We start from the raw sequence: 26,188 nt of genomic DNA, 5'->3' as shown, positions 1-26,188 counted from the left end.
TGTAAACATTATTTTGTGCTCTTTTGTGTTACCCTATTATTTCACATTATTTTTCTTGTTTGGTTGGTTGTTTCTTTAAATCCCTCAAAATATCCCTCAAATATTAGCACAGGTTTTAAATCTGATATCTATACCCAAGTCCTTGACCTCTTGCCAACTTCCTGGTTCAGAACTTGAGTTATTCCAGAATTCGGTACCATTCTAGTTCCTGGCTAGTGCATCTTAATCCCTGCTCACTAGGAAGTGTGGTAAGACAGATACAGTAAAGAAATGAGACTGCAGTGACTAGATTTCTGGGCTCAGACAGGCAAGTGCAATGAGTCAAATCCTGCTTATACACAGCCCTTTTATCACTTTTCTTTGCATTTTCCCACATTTCTACTTCTCTTACCCACATTAATCTCTGTCTTTATTCACATTTTTCTTCTTAAACAACCTTCATTTAAGTCTTTGCCCCTATTGGCCTGGTTTTGTCACCTCCATGTACAAATTAAGTATATCCAATACTTGGCTTTACGTGGGATTACTGATATGGTTACCCAGGTTCAGTTGACCTTGCAAGAAAAGTCCCCAGTTCCCTCTTTAATTATCTGTGAAGTTTTCCTGTCTCTCACAAAATTCTCCCTTAACCATCTGTGGAATGCAGTCACTGCTCATGCTATCAGTGATATTTGTCAGCCACCCACTCAGTTAATTGTTAAGCTCAGCAGCCTCTCATGTTACGTCCAGTAGTTTCTCATGTTCTGTTCACTGTAGCCCCAGGCAGGTGTTTACTAATCTGCCGGTATAACTCAATAGTTGTGAGCTGCATATGTATTTTTGACAATCACCATTTTTAAATTGTGCAACATCAAAGATACAGGAGAACTGTAGCAACTAAGAATTTAATTCCATTTACTTCTGGCAAATTATGTAGCAAATATATATTTTCTACTGTGGTACTCTGATTTCAACTACCTTCCTAACACATACTTAAAGATTACACCAGAAGCATTTTTCAATAATTTGTTGTACCAAGAGTAATAAATCTATTCTGAAGTAGTTGTATGTATTGATTCCACATTTTGTTAGTCACTTGAATCAACTGAATTAAAAGCAGATATTCATAAGAGAATGAATTATACTTTATAAAAAGCTGTATGGTTTTGAAATGGTAAATGTAATACTTTTAACTTCAAATTATAAACTCTCAGGTAAACCTATCTAACTAGTTGTGAACCAATTAATAGATATGTGTGTGAGCCTCCAATAATTTCCTTACCAACACTGAGTAGCCATATAGAGCAAATATAAGTATGTGAAACAACATTTGTCAGGAGATCCAAATATCACACTTTGTCTGTGCTCTGTACCAGAATAGCTGATACAAACCACACTATACGAGAAAATCCCACTGGCAGAAAAAGGATCAAAATAAAGTCTCCTTTTTATCACTCAGTTAATTGGAAATAGCTGTTCCAACAAGACAAATTCATTGGGGATCCACCTTTTGGAACATAGTATTTACTTCTCTTTATTACCAGAGGACATTGAAATAATCTTTTCTAAATCTATTGTCATCCCTCATCACCATAGTAGCCAAATCACAGTAAAAGTATATTGCAATTGAAGATGTTAGGGCTTGTTAATAGGAAAAGCCAAGAAGGCCATTACTCAGAATGAGGTTGTTGTCTGGTAATAGTGCATACATAAGAGAATATTTGCAACATAGAGTGACATAGATTGGTCATTTTTTTTCTTATTATTCAAATTAGTATTTAGCTGTCCTGTTGTACTTTTTCTGCTAAATGCTATTTTTCTGCTAAAAAAAATAAAAAAAAAATAAAAAAATGCAGTGCATCTATTTTCATTCTGTTATTCCCAAAGCTGAATCTACATTCAATCTGTTTGCTACAGAATATTGAAAAGCGACTCAATTACAGCCCTTGGATGTGGGAAATATCAAGCACTAATAAAATCATTAACTCATTTGAGAAAAGTTTAACAAAAGCAAATGACTGAAGAGAGAATCAAAATGAGATAAAGTTAGAAACACCTCACAGTGAAGTCTCTGTACCTGACTACCATGAAAGAAATGGACTGTATGGTTCCTTATGTCTTCACAATCATGTTTTTTGAAACATAGTGCTACAACCAGCTACAAGACAGAAGCCTTAATATATAGGGAAGCTTTTTTCATCACTTTGATGAACAACTGGTCCTCTAAACTTGCAAATCTATTTATCTACTTTGACTCAAAGTGTGTAGAAACATCTAAACAGTTGTCTAAAATTAGGAATTAATTGCAAAATTCCACTTAAAAATTTACACATTTTTGTTATCATCAGTGCCTCTTGTTTAGGTAAGTTTTTATTTAAACTTAACTCCCTAGTCACACTAACACTTACTGGTCTCTTGAATGCTATTAGAAGAAATGTAAAGGGGGAAGAGAAAAGTAGATCTGTATAATTTGAAGTAAGATGTCAGCTCCTGAAGGCAGACAATATTTAAGCAATGAACAATGCAGCTGGGAGCAACACATGAGTCCAACATGCAAGTACTTATTAAAAACATTTGCATAAACTCTGTAGACCTGAGACTTCAGTTTAAAAAGTGCAAGGCAAACTCTTTGAACTGCACAGATTTGATGCATGACTTTGTATTTTACTTCGATATCAATAACACCATAGTATGGACATATTCTTAGACATAGGTGGTGTATATTTCTGTTGCCAGCAATTTCAACAAGTGCTTCTTTCCTCAGTCATATTCAAAAACAGGCATTAGCTGAAAATAATGAATTGTCTTTTGTGTTCACTGATGAATTATTAACTATTCAAAGATACAAGACATTGTTCAAATTCTCAGGAATGTACCATATTCTAATGGGGGCTGATTAAAGAACCTTAAGTGTAGTAAAAAAATAGTCATCATCTTGGTTAAATATCTTGAATAAAGAGGAAAATTCAAAAAAATAAAGACATCATTGTTGTCGTCTTTCAGTACAGTGAATTCTTGTTTGGTTTAATTCAATAAGATAAAAAAAAAAAAAGACTATTAAAAAGAAGAAATGAGCAAGTACATATTATCCTATAGATTGAGAAGAAAGCTAATGAATTTTTATTTCAGGAAATCATTCCGGTATTTTCTGGCATTTTACATGTGAAAACAAAAACCATTCATCAAGACCAAACACATGACAAAAAGCCCTCAGACTTTGCCTTCTTTGATGTAACTGTGTCCCTTCTAGTCTTCCTTAGTTTTATTACAATGTTATATAATCCATTACAAGTCAAGAAACATTCCTGACACCTTTGATAAGCATCAGTCAGTTCATTAAGTTAGCATACTGCCGTTTACATAAATATCAGGGGTAATGATTAAAGGAAATATTTTTTCTTTTCAATAGTCTTTGTGAGCTTCATATTTATACAACTTTTTCTCTTTCTAAGGAGTAAAACATATGAAAGAACACCTTAGCAATGAAACTAATCCCCATCTGCATAGTTTGGTTCCAATTTTATTATAATTAGTACAATACAGTTCATTCCTTGCTTTTACTTTCCTGAGTTTCATTAGTCCTTTTAAATTCAAAACTGAAAAGTATTTTCAAAAGTTGTCTTTATAGGAAGAATATAACTTTTATGTTTATAAGTAGCACTGAATCACAAGCTCTCTTCTTAAATATCTAGACACTAAAATATACCAGTATTTCTACTGGTGCACTAAAAGCGTAATCCTTGAAATATGAATACAGTATTTGTATCTTCATAAAAATTTCTAATAAAAATCACTGAATGACAATTTTAATTTTTTTTTAATATGAAGTTTCAATAAAGTTTGAATCAAATGAAACCTACTTAGGACACTGTAAATCTAGGAATCAGAAGAGAGTGAGTGCAAATCTCCAAGGACATTATAAGAGCTACTATCTTAATTTTAGTCCAAATAGGCAGTATCAAAGCTTACTGATGTGCTTTATACAAAAGCTCCAATCAGCACACTTGAAAATAGACATTTTGGAAGTAAATGAATGAGAACATTAGGTTCCATCAGAGAAAAGCCTATTAGATAGAAAATTACAGTACTGCTGTGAAAAAAACTCTTCAAGACTCCTTGTAAACTTTTAGTTTTACTTCTTATCTTCACTAACTACAGTGTTCAGAAATCCTAAAATAGCTAAAGTGAATTTTAAGCTGGGTTGATTCTGAGCCTATGCTAGGCTGGCCACTAAAGCTTCTGGAAAGCTATTATTCCTTGGGGCAAGAGAAGCACATTGGCACAGGCCCACCTCTCAAGCCTGTCACCCCTCTGGATGCCATCCCTTTGCTCCAGCATGTTGACTGCACCACACTACCAGAGGTCATTAGCAAACTTGTTGAGGGTGCACTGAATCCCACCATCTGCATGGGATACCATATTTCCCTGTCTTCCATGGAGTAATGAGTAGTTCAGTACTTCTTACTGGCAATGACTGACTGGTGCAATCCTACAGCTTTTAATTTTTGTTGGTGCTGGAGTCATTAGGGTTTTTGCTCCTCCTTAGGATGCAAGTTCTGTTGTTTTCATAACTTACCTCATTTCCTGAGGTCAAACCTTCTGGAAGCTCTTTAGCTTAGATATCAATTTCACATCAAAGGAAACACCAAAACAAGGCTGCTCCATGTCCTATAGGTATGTTTGGAACATAAGCCTTGCCTCTTGAATCAATAGCAATTTTTGGATGAAACTTTGATAAATGAAACTGAGATGACTTGGTCATTATGCACAATGTGAGTAAAATGTCCTTAACACTTTCTTTTGTAAAAAAAAAAATCAAGCATGTAATATTTTCCTATTTCACCTAAGGATGAGGAAGGTACGGAGGTAAAGATTTCCTAGTAGGGCAGCTGTATTCTCTAATAGTCTACACAGTAAATATGACAGGGAATTTTAAAATTGATTATCAGATGTCTTGGAAAGCAGTAACTTTGTGGATAAAGTAAATCAAATGAAAGACAAGCAAATTTTGCTATAACTTATTAGTGAAAAGTGAAAAAAAAAAGTGTTTGCATTTGTCATCATTATTATCACTTCAATAGTTGTTGAATACAGGTCAGTAAAGGACAGACTGAGATTGCTTGCTTCTAGTTGGGACAATGTAGAAACTTCCTATATTTCTGTTTTCCTCTGTACTACTGCTTGAGATTCACAAAATTACATGGCAGATTTACCAGATTAGTCCAACTCTGGCAGGTAATGTGTGGTGCAACTCAACAAATTATTTTCTCAGATCTTGAACCCTCCATCTTACAACATTACCATAAAGCTTAGATATTATAGCAATGGAAGTTATTTTAAAATTAAAACATTTTGAGAAGCCTGGTAATGTATTAGTGAAGTTACCTCTCCAGTAAACTCCTTATGAATAATAAAAAAACCTGTTATTAAGCAAAAAAAAAAAAAATTTGTAGGGACAAAACAGGTTTTGTAGAACAAAACTGGGGTTTTACTTGTTTGGGCTTTTTTTCTCAATCGTTTCTGTTGAATTAATAAACATATTTATACTTCCACCAGTCTTGATTTACTTGTAAATTTGTTCCTCTCAGCTAAAACCTCTTTGACTTCAAGGTGAAAAATCAATATTTTTTAAATTAAAGAAATAAATTAATTTCTTCTAGAGGTCTTTTGTTTGTTGTTTTTTTTTTTTTTTAAATGGAGACTAACAAATGGATAGAAAGAGGAAAAGCCCTTCAAGAGGCATTGAATAAGGAGAGGTTTTGACAAGATGCTTAATATTAATTATATATGGGTCAGAATTATTCTGAACTACTGAAAACCTTCTGGACATTCTATTTTATAAGTGTTCACAACACAGGTAACAGTTTTAGCCACATTATGTCTAATCTAGTAATTTATTGTTACTTATAGTACTTATAGTAATTTTATTTAGCACTTTCTAGCATTGTAAAACTATAGGAATTAAAAGAACACAAGGAGCCCGAGATACATTTTTTAAAATATCTAAATAACTTGACATGGAAAAGTGCTATGCAATATTTCTCACTTAATTATCTCTCCTATTATAGCTAGATTATTTCACATCTTAAAACACCTTGAATGAAGCAGTGTTATCAACACCATATTGAATTTTAGATTTCATTTTTGGGGTGACTTATATACTTTGATATCATGTGAAATCACATTTTCAAAAATTATCCATCCACATTTAGAATGGAAATTCCTTTGCTGGCACTACAAAATATTCTGACAAATGACAACTTTGTAAGGTCAAGTCAACCATATATTTTTGAAAGTGATTCTTAACTCTGTGTTAACAGTTTTACTGTAGTCTACATAATAATTAATTGACTGCCTTCTTGACAAACTGTTTTTTAGTTAAGTAATATAGGTAATACTACACACTTTCCATTTTTTGGGCAGTCATAATAATTTGTCTTTGATAACTTACCCCAGTAGCATCTCATATGTGATATATATCAGAAGAAATCTTATAAAATTTGCTGAACTCATATTGAAAAAATGGATCAGTAGATACAATAGATAGATTAATCAAATTCTTCAGCTTTCTTTCCTACAGAGTGTAAGTCAACAGATCAATAGTAAATTTTTGGTATTTGGACATCAAAAGCTTTAGGCTAGTACCTATTGAGATTCAAATAAAGAAACTGACTTGCAGCTAGAAGATCCCTAAAACACTTTAAAATTCTATTATGCCTATATTATGTGTCTTAATATCCAGCAGTCTTGTCTACAACATAATAAATGTAAATCTTTAGGAACTGTAAAAGTATTCAGGGGTTTTATTATTATTATTACTACTGCTGCTGCTACTATTGTTGTTATTATCATCCATTCTTTTAGCAATAACATTTTCAAGAATTGCTCTGAAACCAGGATAAATTAAAGATGCAATAGTTTAAATATTGATAGTGAACAATTCATTTATATGAACCCAGAAGGAAGAGTCTTAAATAAAATAGCAGCTAGAAAGTTGACAGTTTGGTGTTTGCCTGCTAATATACAGACTTTCTAAAAGCACGTAGCATGTGATTAACTTAGTCTTCAGTCCCTGAAGTTACCACAGACAGCTTTTTTTTTTCTCATGATTTTTTTTCTCATTTTAGTTTTTTTTTTATTCCTGATCCTCAGATATCACAAGTCTTAATGGCTAAGTCCTTCTACTACAGAGAAAGAGGATTTTCCCCAAGATGAATTCCTACTTAATTACTTAGTGTTCAGAAACATGACTAGATTTGAGGCAACTGCTAAAGACATGGAAAACAGATGAGATAGGAGATCTATTAATTTGAAATTCAATAAGCAAGATAAGGGTTGAGGAAGATATGTAAATTATAGGAATATATTCTGGGAAGGTGTACCCTCAGGCAAGTGCAGAGACAAGGGATATGTACTAAATAAGGGGAAACCTGAGGCAGTAATGGGTATTGAGCATATTGAGGAGAAGGAGTAGGATGACAGAGCAGGTGATACTAAAAGAAAGCAAAAATAGCACTCGAATTTCAGGAATAGATGAGCCTCATCATAGCAACACAAAAGCAGTAGGATGAGCTGAGTAGCTACCAATAGTCCTGGTTTGATACATCTTGTAGCCTGGGTAGTAGCAGAAGGAAGAAAGAAAAGAGAATAGCTTTTAAAAAAAAACCCAAACAAAAAGGTTTCTAATCTTAATGTTGTTGGTGAGAAAAAAATGCTGGTTTTAACTTGACTGTTTTCATATTGCTGATATTTTAGGCTAGTTCCTAAATTTTAGGAATACTCATTGTCACCAAAAAAGAGTTCAGTCTCTGTCCCAAGAGAACTCAGTTGTGTCAGTGCCTAAAATGAAGGCTATGGATAAAATGTGTGATATGTTGTCAAGTGACCACAAACCACAGTTTAGGCCCAGCCAGTATCAATCAGGCCCCCCTTCACTCACACTCCCCCACCTATTGTGGGATAAGAAGAAAATCTACCAAAAGGCTCATTAATCAAGACAAAAACAGGGAGGTTTTCACTTCCCAGTAACAGTAATAGGTAAAAATAGACAGACTCAACTTGAGATGGAAAAAAACTAATCTAACATGAGAAAGTGAAATCACAACCAGATCTTAATACCTTTCTCCCACCCCACCCTTCTTCACATGCCCAAATCACTTCTGTCTCAGCAGCTGGCTCAGTTGATAGAGCATGAGACCTTTAACCTCTGGGTCACAGATTCAAGCCCCATGTTGAGCACCAATAGGTCTGCCACTGGTTTAGCCCATAACTAAGGGATGGATAATCTCTGTTCTTCTCACACTACCTTCCCAGGGGAAGGTGAACAAGGGAATAAGGGAGAGAAACCTTAAGGTTGGAAGAAAACACTAGGTTAGGTTTAATGACATAGAGATAGGAAATTACAAATATGAACTCACAGACTCAGTGACCTCACACAGCTCAACTAGTAATTTTTTCCCAAAAAGCAAAGTCCTGTATTGGACATGACTGCAGATGGGGCTGCTTAGGTCCAGGGTTCCAGTGACAATTCACAAGACCCTTGGAGAAAGCAACCAAGCTGGTCCTACTTGGGAAGGCAGAAGGTGATCTCTCTTGATGAATTGTGTACCTCTCCATTGAAGAAACAAGCAGCAGATCATTATCAAACAACCAGACAGGACACCAACCAGAGAAGCCCCCAGAGAGCGGCCATTTTATACTGAGCACCATGGGCAAGAATACTGTGATTGGTCCATTTGACCCATCCTCTCCTCCCCATTGTAATTGCCACATCAACAGGCTGCTGGTAGGGTCCCAGGCAGTTGTGGGGTTTGTTTTTGTTTAGTTTTGTTTTCTTTTGCATTTTTTGTTTGTTTTTGTTGTTGTTGTTTGTGGTTTTGTTTTTTGTTATTGCTTTGTTGTTGTGTTGGTTTTTTTTTAAATCTATTCTGGTCCTTTCAAACCAGAACATCACATCATTTCATAGTCCAAATTTATCTTCTCATCTTCTAGACTGCACATTAATTTATTTTAATGAATTAATTTGAGAAAAAAATCTGTACATTCTATTAGATTTGTGGTGAGAAGGAAAAGGTCTTCTTATTGTAGCAGTTGATAATGTTATTAGGCTCTGAAAAAAGAGATTATTATACCCTTTGAAAGAAAATCAGGTTTTGAACATTCAAAGCTTCTTACAATTGTAACTTTTATTCTCCAAAGATCTTTGGTCATGTTTTCATTTCCTGAGGCCAAATTTATCAGCACTGTTTAATGGAACAAACTGGGAGTATTTGAATCTCTGGATATTGTGCAGAGTCTGGCAGCATCTGGCAGTTCTGGAAGCACTTTAGACAAAATATATTCAGTGAATGCCTATGTGCCATGACACTAATATTGAGAGAGGAATGAGCTTCGAGGTCTCTCATAAAAAAGTATAGTCATCCTAAAAAGCTGATAGCACCACCATGGGATTATGATTCTAATAATGTAATATACAGAAATACAAGCCTGGTGTGGTAAAAGAGGACTTGAAAATTTTAGACCCAGCATGCAGCATAGAGCAGTACAGGTATGGAATAAGATGAGGTAAGGCAAAGGCTTGGCAATGGAGACCCCACAGTGGCAAACAACTCATCAGTGAGCAGTTTAAGTGCAGACCTGGAGCTGGACAAAACTGGTCTTAAGGGCAACAAATAGACCAAAGAGATAGTATCTGACTTATGTAAAACCCACCATATATAGTAAATTCAGATATAATGTGGACCTGCAGTCCAATGAACAAAAAGGAGGGTAACTAGGATAAACATGGTCTTGAGTATTTACTCGTAGAACAAGGAAGATGAAACCATCAGCACACACATTATATACCTCCTGCTGTAAGACTTCAGATGCTCACAATAACACTCACCATAGCATATCAGTACATGCTGACACACATAATGGAAGCACAGTCACCAAACCAAATGAAATGAAATCCAGGGAAAGAAAAAAAAAAACCAAATAATGACTTTAAACATTGAAGACACTTGGCAGGCTAATAAAAAGACCTCTACATTAGTAAGTGAGACCTCTAAAGCATAAGAAGACTACATTTTCTCTCACCATGTGGGAGGTCTGTGCTCTGTAATACAAAAAAGCTAGTTTATGTAACCTAAACTGGGCTCTATAAAAACTAGATGTTCACTCTAACCCCCACTAGAACAAACTGCCTAAATTGGACACCTCTAAAAGTTCATTACATCCACTGACGATATCTAGGACAGATGCAATTTAACTGCTCCTTTAATATCTGTTTTCCTTCTAACTAAACAGGGCCAAGTAAGGAAATACTTCAGGTTATATCCCAAATTCTAGATAGCTGGTGTTGAATAACATACAGTTAGTCGATGAAGAATATCTGAAAATTTGCCAATTTAAACAAATTAGCTTTAACAGATTAAACAGATTAAAGCCAATCAGAGAAAATAATTTAACCACAGACTTATCTTTAGAAGCATTCCTTTTGCAGTAACTTGCAAAAGCTAATTGATAAAACTAATCTTTTTTAGTCTGTTAATTTTACTGCGAACGTGGCAAAATATGTTTTGAAATAACTTACTAGTATTTTGAAAACAGCCTGCATTTTACAAGAAAAGCAACTTCATAATATTTTGTAATTCTACCTATGCATTTAGGGATTTCCTTCACACATGCACTAAGTAATAAATTTAAATGAACAGTGTTTAATGTAATGTTTTTTAATATTTCAATATTGTATTTTTATTTTCATTTGTAATTTCCATTAATTTTCAAAATGCTTTAAACCTAAAAGATTCAAGATTACTTTTATTGGTATTATGTTTGAACAGTTCAGCATATAAGAAGTTTAAGGCCTAAATTAATTTTAAATTCTAGATTCACCAGTAAAATGGAAAAGAAATTGAATTCTCAAAGCTTTCAAAAGGTTTTGAAATAGTGACTTTTTATCATAATTCATTTGCCATTACCTTCCCAACAGTAAGATAAACTTGGCTTTGTTTATACAGTAGTCTTTATAGCCATAATTAATTTATATGCAAAATAAACCCCCTTTAGGTGTATCCAGTATCTGATATTACTAGAAGTATATAAATCTGAGAGCCTACCATCTGTTTAATTTTAGAAATCTAATAGGAAGTATAGATACACTATAATTTTACTGAGAAACAGAGAATAAGGTGTGAGTGAATATGGCTTTATTGTCTAGAAGCTAGAGAATTATATGTCAAATGTGAAATGCATAATATGGGCAATATTCTTATCCCTTCTACAGATAAGGATAAGTATGTTCTGATGTCCAAACTCTAGAATCAGACTTGAATTTCTCTCTCTGGACTAATAAATCCATGGAAGATGACAAAATTTTAAAATGTAATCGTCAAAACAGTGTCACTTTATACAAATTATGGGTTGCTCCTTATGACATAGACTTGCCCTGTGTTTTACTTCTGGGATTATATCTAACTGAAACTAAAAGTGGCTCTAAATATTGTTATTCATACTTAGTTTAACATTATTTCAGCATTATTATCATAGGATATAAGTGTTAAGGACAGTAGGAAGTGTGCAGTCCAACTTTTTTTTTAAAGTAAGATAAATTATGAGGTTAGACAAGGGTTAGTTAGAGCTTTATCTAGTCTAGGCTTTTAATGCAGCACAGATGGAGACTTTATAATCCCTCTGGGCAGCCTGTTCCTGCTCTTGACTGTCCACACAGTGTAAAAGATTTTCTAATATATTTCAACCCTCTCTTGTTTCAACTGATCCCTGTTGTCTCTCATTCTCCCACCATGCACCACTGTGGTAAGCCTGACTCCATATTCTCAGTAACCTACCTTGTAGGTATAGATGGATGCTATCAGGTCCTAAAATAGGATCAGATGTTGAGCAAGGATCCTAAAGTCTAAAATTTCAGACATAAAACTGCAAGAAATCCTGAGGGTCTTAAAGGTGTCATTTCTAAATGGTAATGGTAAATTTAATCAAAAGCCATAACAGTGATAATTAATTAATTTTTTGTTTCTAGGAAAATTTACCTTATATTTCTTTGTTTACTATCTTCTACTAAAGCAAATATTATGAGATTTTGAATGTCAGCCTTCCTATGCATATTCTAAAGATAAAGAAAACTGTACAAGGAATTCTAGTGTTCTCTCTCCAGCAGTGATAATTAATCACTAACCTGGGGAGAAAGACTATTATACTGAATAGTGGCATTATCAATCCTGCGACTTTCTGACTGGAAATATTTCCCAGAGCACAATCTTCTGGTGGTCTTGTCATTATGCAAGAAACTTAACTTCAATTCTTAAAGGAAGAAGAGGCTGAAGAGCTCTTCAGCCTTATTCAGCCTACAGTATTATCAGTCAGGACATCTCCATTCAAGCTGCTACCTTATTTTTTTGTGCACTAATTCTTAGGAACTAAATTGGAACATTAGCTAAAAATAATTCTTGGGTTATGTAACTGCTACACTTTAATGCCACTGTTTCTGGTACTGAATGATCAGAGCTACATCTCCAAAGGCACTGTTCTGAAGATGGAAGCAAAAAGCAAGAAAGCTTCTAACTACACCTTCTTTCACTTGTTTAATAACCAGTGTTACACCCCTCTGATGGTGTTTAGGGTGGGATGATATCAAATGGGAAAGGTAGGATGGATTTAACTAGATCAAGAAATTGAGTAAGTGACAAACAGTGAACACAAGGGTCAATACAGTGCTGATTTTGGCTGGAGAAACATTGATTTTCATTTGTTTTATGTATTGAGTAGAAACTGAGAGGTACACTTATGCACAAAATATTATGGGCAAATGATCAAATGAGTTACTGTTAGTTCAGTAATGTTTTAGCTGTCTAATCATTCATTCTCTCTACACAATATAGAAACACGTAAAATACCTATAGAATAAAATTTACTGATATTATCTTTCTTTGGTGTTATGTTCACCCTTCCAGTGTCTCTCTGGAGCATGAGGTTGACAGTTTCATGCCATCTCAATAAGAGCTCAAGGCTCAGCTGAGACTGACAAGCATGTTGATGTCTTCTTGATGGAAAGTATGATGCTCAGAGAAGTGATTTCTTCCTCCTCTGTCTCAATCTTAGGGTTGGGTTTTATGTATGTTTTTGAGGTTTTTAAAATCTATTTTCTAATCACAGACAGTTTCCCTCTTCTTGTCTGTCAGCTGAAGCCTTGACCTCCAGCCTGGCACACAAGCCCTGTGCACACAGATCACTATCTTTTGTCTGGCAGGGGGTGGAGTCCCCACCTCCTTGGAGAGGCCACCCCTTGAGCTGAAGCTGGAGCAAACAGAGGCAGCAGTCACTCCATCCCCATGCAGATGTTAAACATGCAAAACCCAGATCAGGCCAAGGTGAGCCCCTGTACTGCTGAATCAGCACACAGCCTGAATGATTCTGCTGTTAATAGCAAAAAATCACATAAGCAGTGAACTACATAAACATTACACTCTCTCTCCTGGGTGCTAGATCCTACCATCAAGCTAATCAATAGCATGTTTACCCTCTAACTGGCAAAGAAAAAGGCAATTGTGGTGTATAGATACTGAAAAACTCACGATACCCCTTTCAGAATGCACTTCAGATTATGAATCAATCTATTGCCTTGTTATCCAGATCTGTGCCTTGGTGATGTTACTTATTCCTCCATGGAAACTTGTTCTGTTCCCATTTTATTCCAAACACTGATTTACACAATAAAGAGTAAAGAACTTTTCAAAGTTTCATCCATCTTCAAAGCCCGCCTGATCCAATAAGCAAGAGAGTTGTTTTGTAAAATCCTTTTCCTTCAGTTTGCCATATTTTCAAATTCTGTCCTGTGTCTTCATATCCTTGATGTTCACTCACTTATAAATATAGTATGCTTATTTTTATATTGGTTTTGGTTGGGATAGAGTTAATTCTCTTCCTAGCAGTTTTCATGAACGCTGAACAACGATAAAATATCTTTGGTATTGATTTAGCAAACTACTAAAATTTATGCAAACTATATGCAAACATACTACAATTCTATTCAGTGGAATACAAATTATTGTAAGAGGTCACCAAGTAAGCCAATAGTTTGAGGCAGACATCTTTACAGTGAAGTTTCAAAAAAAATCTGAAAGGTTTTTAAATAATAAAAAAAGGGACAGATTTTATTAGAGCATGAGCTAGAAAAATCAATCCTTTAAACAAAAAGAACTCAAAATGACCCAAACAGCTAAAATCAAAGGCACTAATACATTGCTTTTTCCTCCTCCATGACTCTCAGCAGATTAGTTCTTGTTTGTGGGCTTGGTTTCTTGGCTAACCACACAAGCACTGTAGCCCCGAGGAAGTTCTTTCAGACACCACTGACTCCTGGCTGGCTGATCCTTACTCCTCCCAGTAGTCTTCTGCATAAACTGCAATCTCTTTTCCCACTATCCTGTTTGCTACACTGCCATATGGAAATTTCCTCTCTAATTCTGCTCATTTGTTCACCAGGGAAGAAGCAATCTTCTCACTCTTCTTTTGGTTTATCTTTTTTTTTTTTTTTTTTTAAGGGACCAGAACAGATAAACAGAGACTGACAAACAATAGCGATTTTCTTTACCTACATTTTTAAATGATGTGATGCATGGGTGCCAAAAATCTAAACTGCTCATTTTTGTTGTTTTAAAATTATACTACTGGCATCAGTTAACAGACTCATTTATAGTCCTCTCTCTTCTACCTGGTCTGTGACTGTATAAGACTGTACAGTCTTATACTCTTCCTAATTTACTGCCTTATTGCATAGTATCATTGTAGATTTTGAATATGATATATGTTTGTGGTTACAACTATTAATTACAATACAGAAGATGTTTTTTCAAAGGATGTTCTCTTAATCTCTGTCTCTTATGCCTATAAGAGAGGTGTATGTGGGTTTGTGTACACTGGCTACTTTTAAGAGATTCCATAAAGAGAAGCTGTGAAAGGCTATAGCTAGTGTTGCAGGGGACTTAGTTACTGATGCAGTCAAACAGTATATAGTATGTTAAAGTATTTAGAATTTTATAATCTATTTAAGCATTTGGAATGAAGTTGTGATTGGAAGCTTATACCTACAAATATTTAATATATTCTTTTTTTGACTAGGTAGATAAAATTTTCAAACATTTCTTCTAATAGGAATACATTTAATATGTTTTGGTTATTGGGCTCTAAGTTCAATGCACATAAGCTATGATGCTTTTGTGTGATTATAGTCACCATGATGGAAGGTTTTCAAAAGATTTGCATTCTCAAAATACTGGCCTCTTATAGTTATAAGTTATTGTGAGTCAAAATTAAAACAAGAACTGAACTCGTTGAAATACACCAAAATTCCCAGGGTCCAGCTGAAGACTGATAAAAGATCTCTAGTGTTAATGGCTCATTCAGAATGAGAAGAATTATTCTGGAAAGTAAACTCAATAATCAATTTTCAATCATTCTCCACCCTGCATTGAAATTTCTGTGTATTTTGCAGGCAAGAACACCAATGTCTGGGATGTATTCCAATTAAATCATGGGTTAAAGTAATTATTTAATGTTCTTTGTTTGCACCACCTGACAGGAACACTATACACAAATGAAGTGTATAATCATGAGTGTACAGACAGATTTGTCCACATAATAAAGCACAAAACCATGAAAATTCTAAATTGAAATGGCATGGTGAGTGACATAAATGTATAACAAACGCTTCTTCAATAACTTACATTTCTAGAAATAAGAAATTGAACTGCTTTAATTCAAATTTGTTTACAGGAAATGCTGGTCTCTCCTGTTGTATTTGCAATTAGCTTTTTTTAACACATAAACCTCAATCAGGCCTCTGGTTTTTGAAACAATGAAAAATATTTTCTTAAAATGAAAGACTGCTTTGCTTTCAAACATCACTATCCTGTATTTCCATGACCTTGAGTCATTACTATGTGGACAAAGTTAAAGTAAAAATAGTGCTGAAAGGTGTACTACCCAACTTCAGAGTGATTAATGACAAGACAAGGTATCAGGTATCTCAGAGTTGAGAAGCCATTAACTTGGAAGAAAGCTGAAAAGCCAGAGGGAAGGAATAAGTCATAGTAACAAAAGAAGATGAAGAAGCTATGAAGTTCCCTTGACTATAGATTGATATGCTCCTGTAGCCATGCTTAGTGTCAAAAGGAATTTCAAATTACTCCTTATGTACACTCTGGCTTTACATTCAACCAAACTACCACAAGTTGACCACTAAGCACTAAGGGCTTACATAAGAGAAAACTAACAGATGCCAGCAGCAAACTAAACAAATGATTCTCTAGAGTGAGTTCATAAACACAAGACAAGTTCAGATATAAGAAAAAAACAGCAGTACTTTTTCCTGCTATTAACTGTTTAAAAAAAGGAATTGAATGGTATTGAATAGAACTGAATGTGTACAATATATGTTAAAACAATAAAATGTACAGAATTTTTTTTTTTTCAGACTCTGGAGTGTTCAATCCACTCAACATACTGTCAGCATAAAACTTACAAGATTACCAAGTATATCCAGTGAACAAAAGGATAATATTTTGAATTAATCAATCTCAACAGCAAACATGTGCAACTTGCTTTACATTTCTAAATTCTCTTTATTTGCAGTGATTCCCATAATTTGAAAAAGAAACAACTTTCTTCTTCCCATAGCAAAGCATTCCTTTACAGGGATAAACTCTGCATATGATTTCTCGTGTTCATAGGCATCCACACAAGCTTCTGTATTGTACAAGACTTTAAAACAGTATATTAAAGCTTTTTGTGTTTTGAATAAATCTGGTTTCAGAGACAGTTCTGACTATGTTTTCTTTTTATGAAGCAATAGCGGCAAAAAAACCCCAGAGCATTCTTTAGTTGTCAAGTGATGATAAAATGGTACCTGCTTAGTGATCGTCTACAAAATTAATTGAGTAGAGAGTACCTGCTGGTTTTAAAGACCACTAATAACAGTAAGAAACTGTGAAACTGTAGGTTTGTGTACTGAACACTTATTAAGCTCTTTATTCCTGCAGTGACATAGATTTCTTTTGGACAAAACAAACGGTGAGCGCATGTGTATATTCTATATCAACATAACTTAATGGAACACCTCAAGGTACAGAGATGAGATCTTTCATAAGAAACCCAAAGGAGTGACAATTCTAAGCATGGAAGGCTCAGGGGAGATGACAAGGAATCAGAGGCTGAAGCCTCTGAAAGTTGTGAAAGCTCATGAAAGCTTCTGTGTTAGTGCCAGGGACTTTGGCAAATGAGTTCTCTCTGTATCCAAAATAGAGATAAAATACCCTCTAAAAAGCTTCCAACTTAATCAGAACTCACTCTACAGGCATCACATTTTCAGTGTTCTATATTTGTCTCACATGCAGATGCCATATTTAGGCTCGAGCTACCCGTTTGATGTGATCAATGTCTGGTTTCAGTGGTATAGCTGAGATAACAGAGCTAAATGACACTTATTCACTTTTAATTGAAGAAACACACACTAAAGACATTACTTTATTGATTTTTTGACTCTCTGATGCTACTATACCCATATTCAATGAAGATACAAGAATTAGGAGCCTCTCTCAGTTTCTTTCTGCAGAATGCATATATGTTTGATTCATAAAATTTTGTCTTGTGTTTAAAACACAGATATTCCAAAACTATCTTTATACAGAAATCGAATAATATCTGTGAACATATTATTCATTAATTAATGCAATTAAGGAACGCATGTAATTAAATGAAGTTTAATTTGTTTTGAATAATGCAAATATAAAAAATGCATTTAAAACAACTACAGAAATGCATGTGGTTTGGATACTTTCTTTCACACAAAACTAAACACAAGCTTAAGCCATTTGTTCTTTTATTGATTAAAGCTATGCTTATCTTGCAGATGCAATTCAGGCCATTCAAAACCTATTGCTTGTGGTTCTAAATGTATAGTCCTTTGCAGAATGCTGTTTGACTTGGGGTTTGTAATATTTTTGTAAATGTTCACTGAAATAAATCCATAAAATCATGTTTGTCACACTGAAAAATTAGTTTGCTACAAATGAGAGTCTATAATCACAAATTATTAGAATGCATTTGTGACAGCTTTTTTCTATGAAATATGGATTTCAAAATACTTCAGAAAAGCAGGAAGAAATCCAGTGAAACGTGTAGTCTACAATTAGATAAAAATTCCTATTTATGCAATGACTGCCTAAATAACAGCATTTAGGAAAGAGTTTCTTTCTTCTTGAGCACCATGGTAAAAATGTAAATCAGTAATTTGTTGCTATTGCAAAAATTACTGTATACATTTTCTCTATAATTAAAAAATATTTTGTATTATTTCTGTAATGTTTTCCCCTCTGCTCTTTTTCTTTGGACATAGTTTCTGGTTCTCATGGAGTATTAGAATAGTTTGGAATGGACCTGTAAAGGTTATCTAGTACAATCCCTCTGCAATGAGCAGAGACCTTTTTAACTAGATCAGGCTGCTCAAAACCCTGTCCGACCTGACCTGGAGCATTTCCAGGGATGGGGCATCTACCACTTCTCAGCTACCTCTGCCAGTATTGCACCAAACTCCTTGTACAAAATTTGTTCCTTGTAACTAGTCCAAAACTACTCTAAGTTTAAAACCTTTACACCTTGTTCTACTGCAACAGTCCCTGCTTAAAAAGTCTATCCACATCTTTCTTATAGGCCCCTTTAAGTATCTGAAGGCTGCAATAAGGTCCCCTTGACCTTCCCTGTTGTTCACTCCAGGCTGAACAACACTAACGCTCTTAGCCTGTCCTCAAATTTGCAGATGTCAGAATTAGCTACAGAGGATGCAGTTTGCTTTCCAGATGTTCAACAAATAGAGTGCTACGTGTCTGAGAATTGCAATCTTTATCAATAAAGGCAGCATATAATAGCAAAAAATAAAAGATGACACAGAGCTGTAAGCTACAAATCTTGTCGAACAAGTCAAGTTTTATGAAGTACAACAAGTTTTATAATACTTTTAAAATGCAGTCTAAAAGCAGTTGAAAAAAGAAAGTGAATCATTACAGAAGTTCTGCTTAAAGAAGTACCAAAAGTTTAAAGAACATGGTTTACAAAGAGAATTTGAATGAACGTGAGTTCAATATAAGAAAAAAATCAAGGCTCAGAGACAATGTGATAGCAATTTTCCAGTGTAAGAAAGAGTTCAAGATTTTCCTTCTAAGAAAATCCTTCAGTAGCTCTAATGACAAAAATGGACCAGCCCTTTCCCCCGACAAGGTCAGCATAGAGTGCTGCATGCTGCTTGGAAGAGTATTCAGTGCTTCACAATTCTTGATTAACAAAATGTATAGAAATATAAAATAATCTAGACTAGTTTCTCTCTCTTTATATTTGTAGTCCTGATAGAAATAATTTTAAGTATCATCTAGCATGATACTTTACAGAGTCTGAGTGTCTTTCTGACTGGGGTCATAATAAGCCATTGCCCCAGCTAAATACCTTCATGATAGGAAGTGTAAAAAATAGACGAGAGACATTGACCAGGACTTAAATAGCTATCTTGTGGCAACCTAACAAAATAAACTATTTTTTTCTTACAAGGAATTTTACAGGTAGAGCTGATACTGCACTGGAGAAGGGGAATGGAGTAGGTGATACTGAGATTAATTAGATGCTGTCTTTATTTTATTTTTGTCAGTCAGGATGCAAGTTAGACAGCATGAACTGTCTCAGATGAGGTTCTTTGCTTTGCCAAAGGCAAAAGATGAGATGTGGGGTATGTTTTTTTCTTGTTTGGTTGTTGGGTTTTTTTGTTTGGTTGTTTTTTTTATTAATTATTTCATCAGAACACTGCAAAAGCATAAAATATTTGAAATAAAACCTTGAATAAAATGTACAAACTGGCACAAAAGCTGCATACCATAAATGAAAGTTGTTAATGAAGGAAAGTATATAGGCCAATAAAAATGCAAAGTGGTATCACTTCCAACACCTCTACAGTGGCTTTAAATTATATATGCCCCTATGATGGTCTTAATGTACAACATTTCAATGGAGCAGATCAAATTCTGTCCACTGATGGAAAAGAAATTCTGAGTCACTGGTGCAAAGTGAACAGTTGAACACCATTAAATTATTCATCTATCATTTCTGACAAAAGGCTAAATGAAACTTAAGCTACCCATCAAGAGGCAGATGGTAGGAGTATCAGCTTTGTGATATACTTTCAACTACCGAACAGATGTATTAGAGACATTAAACAAAAACTTATGGTATTCCCACCAAAACACAAAAATAAAGAAGTCAGTAGGGAGCCAGAAAAACTGCTCTTTTGACAAACTTGAAGAATATTTTTCACATGACAAATTAATGTTCATCAGTACAAAAAGAAACATCACACCTTGACTCTCAGTGATAAAACATGTTCTGGTTTTGTCTGGGATAGAGTTAATTTTCTTCTTAGGATCTGGTAGGGTGTGATGGTTTTGGGTTGTACTGAAAACATTTTTGATAATACAGGGACATTTTAGTTATTGCTGAGCAATGTTTACACAGCATCAAGGCTTTTTTTGCTTCTCACACTACCTCTCCAGTTAGGTGTCATTCTCATGTCTTCACGAGAAGTTGGGGGGTGATACAGCTGGGACAGCTGACCCAACTGATCAAGGCTATATCCCATAACACATGACATCATGCTCAGTAACAAAATTTGGGAGGAAAAAAGAAGGGGAGACATTCAGAGCTATGTCATTTGTCTTCCCAAGTAAGAGTTATGTGTGATGGAGCTCTGCTTTCCTGGAAACAGCTGGACACCTGCCTGGCAATGGGAAGTACTGCATGAGTTCTTTATTTTAATTTGCTCATGTGCGTGGCTTTTGCTTTACCTATTAAATTGTCTTTATCTCAACCCACCAGTTATCTCAATTTTACCTTTACAATTCTCTTCCAGCATCCCACCTGTGGGGAGTGAACAAGTGGCTGTGTGGCATTTCTACTGCAGCTGAACCACAACACTGATTGAGCAGATATGATTCATACAACAAAGGAAATTTAACAAAAAATGTTCAGTAGTCATTCCAAAACCTTTGGTACTATCAGCTATTAGGTTCTCTGAAGGTTTCTGGAAAAATAATTCAGACAAGTTTTCAAATATCTTTCTTTTATTTCATAGTGAGGGAGGGCACAGATCCTTTTTTTAAAGTGGACTGCTTAGGTCTTTCAGTTGCAAAAAAATTTACATTGCAATAGCTTGCTGTATAGTGCAACCTGTAGGTTGTACTTAGGTGGCATAAAGGAATCTGAATTTGTCAACATAAATTAGAGAGATTTTATGCTGAATCAAAATGTATATGATTGCTGTACAGTAGGTTGTTCTTTGGCAATGATTATGCACTTCTTAGGATGTATGCCATATATTATCAACTCTGATCAAAAGAACAAGCAATTAAGCCTGCACAGCAACATAAATGACATTAAAATCCACACCCACGTTCACAACCCAGAAAAGCTAAAAGATGCTGAAATGTCTATAAGAGCTGTGAATTCATACTGAAAAACTGAAAAATGTGTAAGTGCATTTAGCTAGGTTGACAATATAACTGAAAAAAACACACATAAACAACAATACAGATGAATTCAATTTCCCTTTTGAGACATTAAAATCTCATCTCTATATTAAAAAGAAAAAAATAATTATTTTGAATGAAAGTGTACTATATTAATTTTTCAAAACCATTTTTATGTAATGTACAGAAGTTAAGAAACTTCCATTCATCAGAATAAACATCTCACTGCTTTCCATGTAAGTCTGTAAGAATGATTTTGCTGATATGAAGTGACAGAATATAGTTTTCAATATTGAGATCACAGGGACAGCTGCATGCTTCTTTAAGAATGCTCTGGTCCGGGCATATTATATATGCCTATATATTACATAAACAGATTGCTTAAACATATTTTCACTGGACAGATAATAAATATATATATATATGGCTTCAAATAAGGCTGATATGTTACATGGACATGCTTAAGCTAAATCTTTAGTGGAGTGGCAGCAGTATCACCACAGTGTGGAAAGCTAAAGGCTGAGGGGAACTTTCTGAATCACAGAACCTATATATTGATATTGCCAAGGCCTTCGAGCAAAAATTAATTCATTCCGCATGGACAAAAGACACCTTTCAAAGTGACTGCAGTACAAACAGTACAAAATACTTTATGGTTTTTATCATACTATTGTCTACAAAACAGTGCCATAAATTACAATGGCTACAAAAATGAGACTAATTTCTCATGAAGTTACAAAATTGAATCTTCCCACACTGAGTTAGATGTGGCTCTCTAAAAATCCTGGAAATAGCATCTGTCTAAGGAGCACAGGGACCAGTTTGAGATTTAGGGTATTTGAGAGCTTTAAGCTTTGATCAGTGAGGAGCAGGGAGAAAAAAAAGACTGGTTTTATTGAGAATGAGTAAGATGTACAGAAGTTGTAGGAGAGAAATGTAGACCAGACTATCTAATTATTGTGGAAAAAAGTCTTTATGGACTGAAAAGCCTAGTGACATATGTAGCTGCAATCAAATTATCTAAGCAAATGCAGCTATTACCATTTCTGCCTGGATGTTCACAATGTGACTTCAAGTTGGTTCTGTAAGTCTGTCTGACTACATGATGAAAGCCAGCACAAGATTATTTTGTGGAGATGAAGCCAAGTGAAATAACATATGTTCCCATTAAGAAAAGATTTACTTCGTTTTCATACATGCTGCTAGTATGTAATTTTTTTCAGTGTATGGTAGACAATAGGTACTTTGGGGTCAAGGCTTTTAAAGAGATAACTAGCTTCATTATAACATATGAATAGGATACAGAGTCTCTCCTGCCAGAAAATACTGTTATTAATTTTACTTCTGTGTACTAGTCAGCGCTGATGCCATTACCTTTTACTTCTTCTGGTTACCATAGCAACTAGATTATCATGTTAATCTTCTGTTATTATTAGATTTTTTTGAAGGATCTTAATTTATTTTGTGCTTTTTAAATAAAGATTAATATACTCTTAAATAATCCTTAGTTTATTTTATATCATCAAGTTCTTAGAAAATCACTGGGTTCTTCTACAGCAGAGTCTATTATAATTTTCTTTAGTTATATAATTTAGCCTTTTTTCCCAGTATTTCTTTCTTTCCAATCATTTTAACTGTCCTTTCAAACTTCCTTTTTCCAATTAGTATTCATTGAGGATTCATATGAGAATGATATTGAGTGAGCTGAGTTGATAATATTACATGATATTAAGAGCATATTATATTGAATAGCTAATGCTACTTGGTGGCATAAATCTGAATTGGTGGTTCTAAACCAAATTTAAAAATCAAGCCAGAATTAGTACATTTTTTTCAGGTTGTTTAGTTGCCACAAATGCAAGCAAATAAGCCTCTGTTAATAAACACAGGTTAGAGTTACTATACAGGAATACGTGGGACTTATTGAACTGAAGGGTCCCATGCCCTCTTGAAAGCAATATGTTGCATATTTATGCTTATAACAATGAGCAAGCAATATTTTGAGAGAAATGGGATCCATTTGAATAGGCAGGGCAAAGTATTACTGCCAGTAGGATGGCTGATTTTTTAAGGAGGGCTTTAAACTAGAAACAAAGCAGGTGGGGAGAGGGTTACCAGCAGTCCTATGAGGGAGAGATGGGTGAGACTCACCAGTGCCTGAAATGATGTGAATAAAAGATAACATAAACCATGTGAAACATCACTTAAACAGAATCACCTCCAGCCTAAGAAAGTGCCTAGAAGTTCTACTGTGGAAAAAAGCAACAGACCCTTTTTGGGAAATCAGCATGCTGATTTCTTTGAAGTATCCTCACAAGTGCACACAGCATAAGGAACTTGAGAGGGTTGTGATGTTGTAGATAAATACCTGAAAGGAGGGTGCAAAGAAAACAGAGCTGTCCACTGTGTCCAGTGACAGGACCAGAGGCAATGGACACTAACTAAAACTCAGGAGGTTCCATCTAAATATCAGGAAAACTTTTTCACTGTAAGAGTAACAGCACTGGCACAAGTTGCCCAGAGAAATGCTGGAGTCTCCATCCCCAGAGATATTCAAAAGTCACCTGGACCTGGTCCTAGGAAACTGTCTTTAAGGGTCTCTGCTTGAGTAGAAAATTTGGACCTGATGACCTCCAGAGGCTACTTTCAACCTTTCAACCATTCTGTTATTCATTTTACAGTTAATCAGGATGTATTTTTCTCAAGCTAGGTATTTTGTTCTACAGAACACTCACAATAGCACAACGACAGATTTATTTCAAACTCTGCTTAGAAAACAAAATGTTGTACTTATATATATAAATCTATATAAATAAAGTTCATATAGTCTCACCTTCCCTCCTTTGTGCTTTACTTTCTAAACTTTACTCTTCTTGCATAACGATAAGCAGAACTTTACAGAATATATGTCAGCTAAGTTTCTGACTTTATTACTGTGCTTTGTAAAGGTGTGAATAACTCCATATGTCAGTTGAAAATACCTCGAGTAGAATGTCACAGATAGCAATTGCCTTTTTCATGATGGTACTGTACTGGTATCTCTGTGTGAGTTTCTTTGAGATTAGTCAGAGTACATAGGTTTTTCTCTCCATTTAATGTTTTTATTAATGCAGTCTTCCAGGTCACCCAAATCTTCCTGTAAAACTGTTGTCTTTTTTATCGACAGAGCATCCTAACTGGTATGTTTAGCAAATTGCCTTATTGTAGCTTTAACTTCTGCACACAAGTCATTAATGGTTTGTTGTTAAGCCAGTGCTGATCATCTCATGCATATTTGCTCACCTCACTTCCAGTCTTTGTAGGGTTAAATTTCTAAATGTAATCACCTTTCTACATGGTTGTTTGATACAGATTTGCAAACCACAATGCTTTTGAATGTTTCTAGATAAATGAAATTCTGCCTTATTCTCCTTCTTCTCTCCTCCTCTGCATGGATTTCATAAGCCGTTATTATTAACACATCACTGTGAAATAGTAACATTTACCTTTTATTTTTGCTCAAAAACATGGGTTTTATTTCAAACGACCTCTCTTTTAAAAAGCTGTTAGTTGCTTAATGTTGACAATTTTAAACAGTCTGCTGTTATGAATGGCAGCATCTTTATTGACTGTCATTTTTATTATTTCCTACAGATTTTTCCTCTTTTAAAAATTACTATTATTTTAAATATTTTCTTTGTATGAGTGTGTGAGACTTCAATATGCTGTCTAAGCTTACATTTTCATATCAGCTCATGCCTTTTTCTCTCACTAATTTATCTCTGTAAGTGAAATGGCAGCACAGAACTAAAAAGAAATACTACATCTTTGTTTTCATCAGTATTAATCCAATATATTGCAAAGTATGCTTTCTCTTCAACAATCCAACTGTGATTGATAAATATGAATAAAGACAGTCAAACCTTGAGCAATCTCTCTTTGTTGAATTATCTTCCTATCTGTCTATTCATTCATCACCCCAATAGTCAATCACTTCCATAAAAAAAAAGAGTAGTGATATATTTTGTAGACTTAACTGAGCCTTCAGTGTGTGTCCCATCGCAGGTACAGCAATGTGCTGGAGTAGAGCTCTTCTGTTCTTGGTATTTGCTGTGGTTTATGGTTAACAAAGAATGTCACATTTGAGCTACCTCTCATTCATCAGCCTCTGGACTTCCATGCATTAATGGATATTTCTCACTCTCATTTTTGGCTCTTTGCAAAGGGTTGCTCTGTTTTATTTCAACCACTTATTTTTCATTTTTCACGTTTATTTGCTTTGGTGGGTTTTTTGTTTGGTTGGTTGGTTTTTTTAAGTACTGATTAATAAACTTAAAATGTTGTCTTGGGTTAGTGAATTGGTGTTTTGGAAGCAGGGGGCCACAGGAGTGGCTACTGTGAGAAGCTGTTGGAAGCTTCCTTGGTTCCAGTCCCTGCTCCACCTCTGCCCGAGGCTGAGCAGATATGGGAAGCTGGATGTGCCTCTCTGAATACCATATTCAAGAAAGGAAAAATGAAACTGCAAAAATATAAGAAAAAGACCTGCAGAGCAGAAGATGAGAAGTGAGAGAAATGTCAGATAAAAGACACCAAGGCCAGTGAAGAGGAGGATAAAGCTCCCGAGCAGAGATTTCCCTGCAGCCTATGGTGAGATCACGGTGGAGCAGTCC

The 26,188-nt window shown here is 34.8% G+C and overlaps 1 protein-coding gene across 1 annotated transcript in view; it reads right to left on the bottom strand.

Annotated features, from left to right (window-relative positions):
• EYS (eyes shut homolog) overlaps positions 1 to 26,188 on the bottom strand; it is a 709,634-nt gene that overhangs the window by 669,076 nt on the left and 14,370 nt on the right. The window lies entirely within an intron of this gene.

The sequence above is a fragment of the Calypte anna genome, chromosome 3, assembly GCF_003957555.1.
Source record: "Calypte anna isolate BGI_N300 chromosome 3, bCalAnn1_v1.p, whole genome shotgun sequence".
Classification (NCBI taxonomy): domain Eukaryota; kingdom Metazoa; phylum Chordata; class Aves; order Apodiformes; family Trochilidae; genus Calypte; species Calypte anna.
Note: the sequence above shows the minus strand (reverse complement) of the source record. Positions and strands in the feature narration are given on the sequence as shown.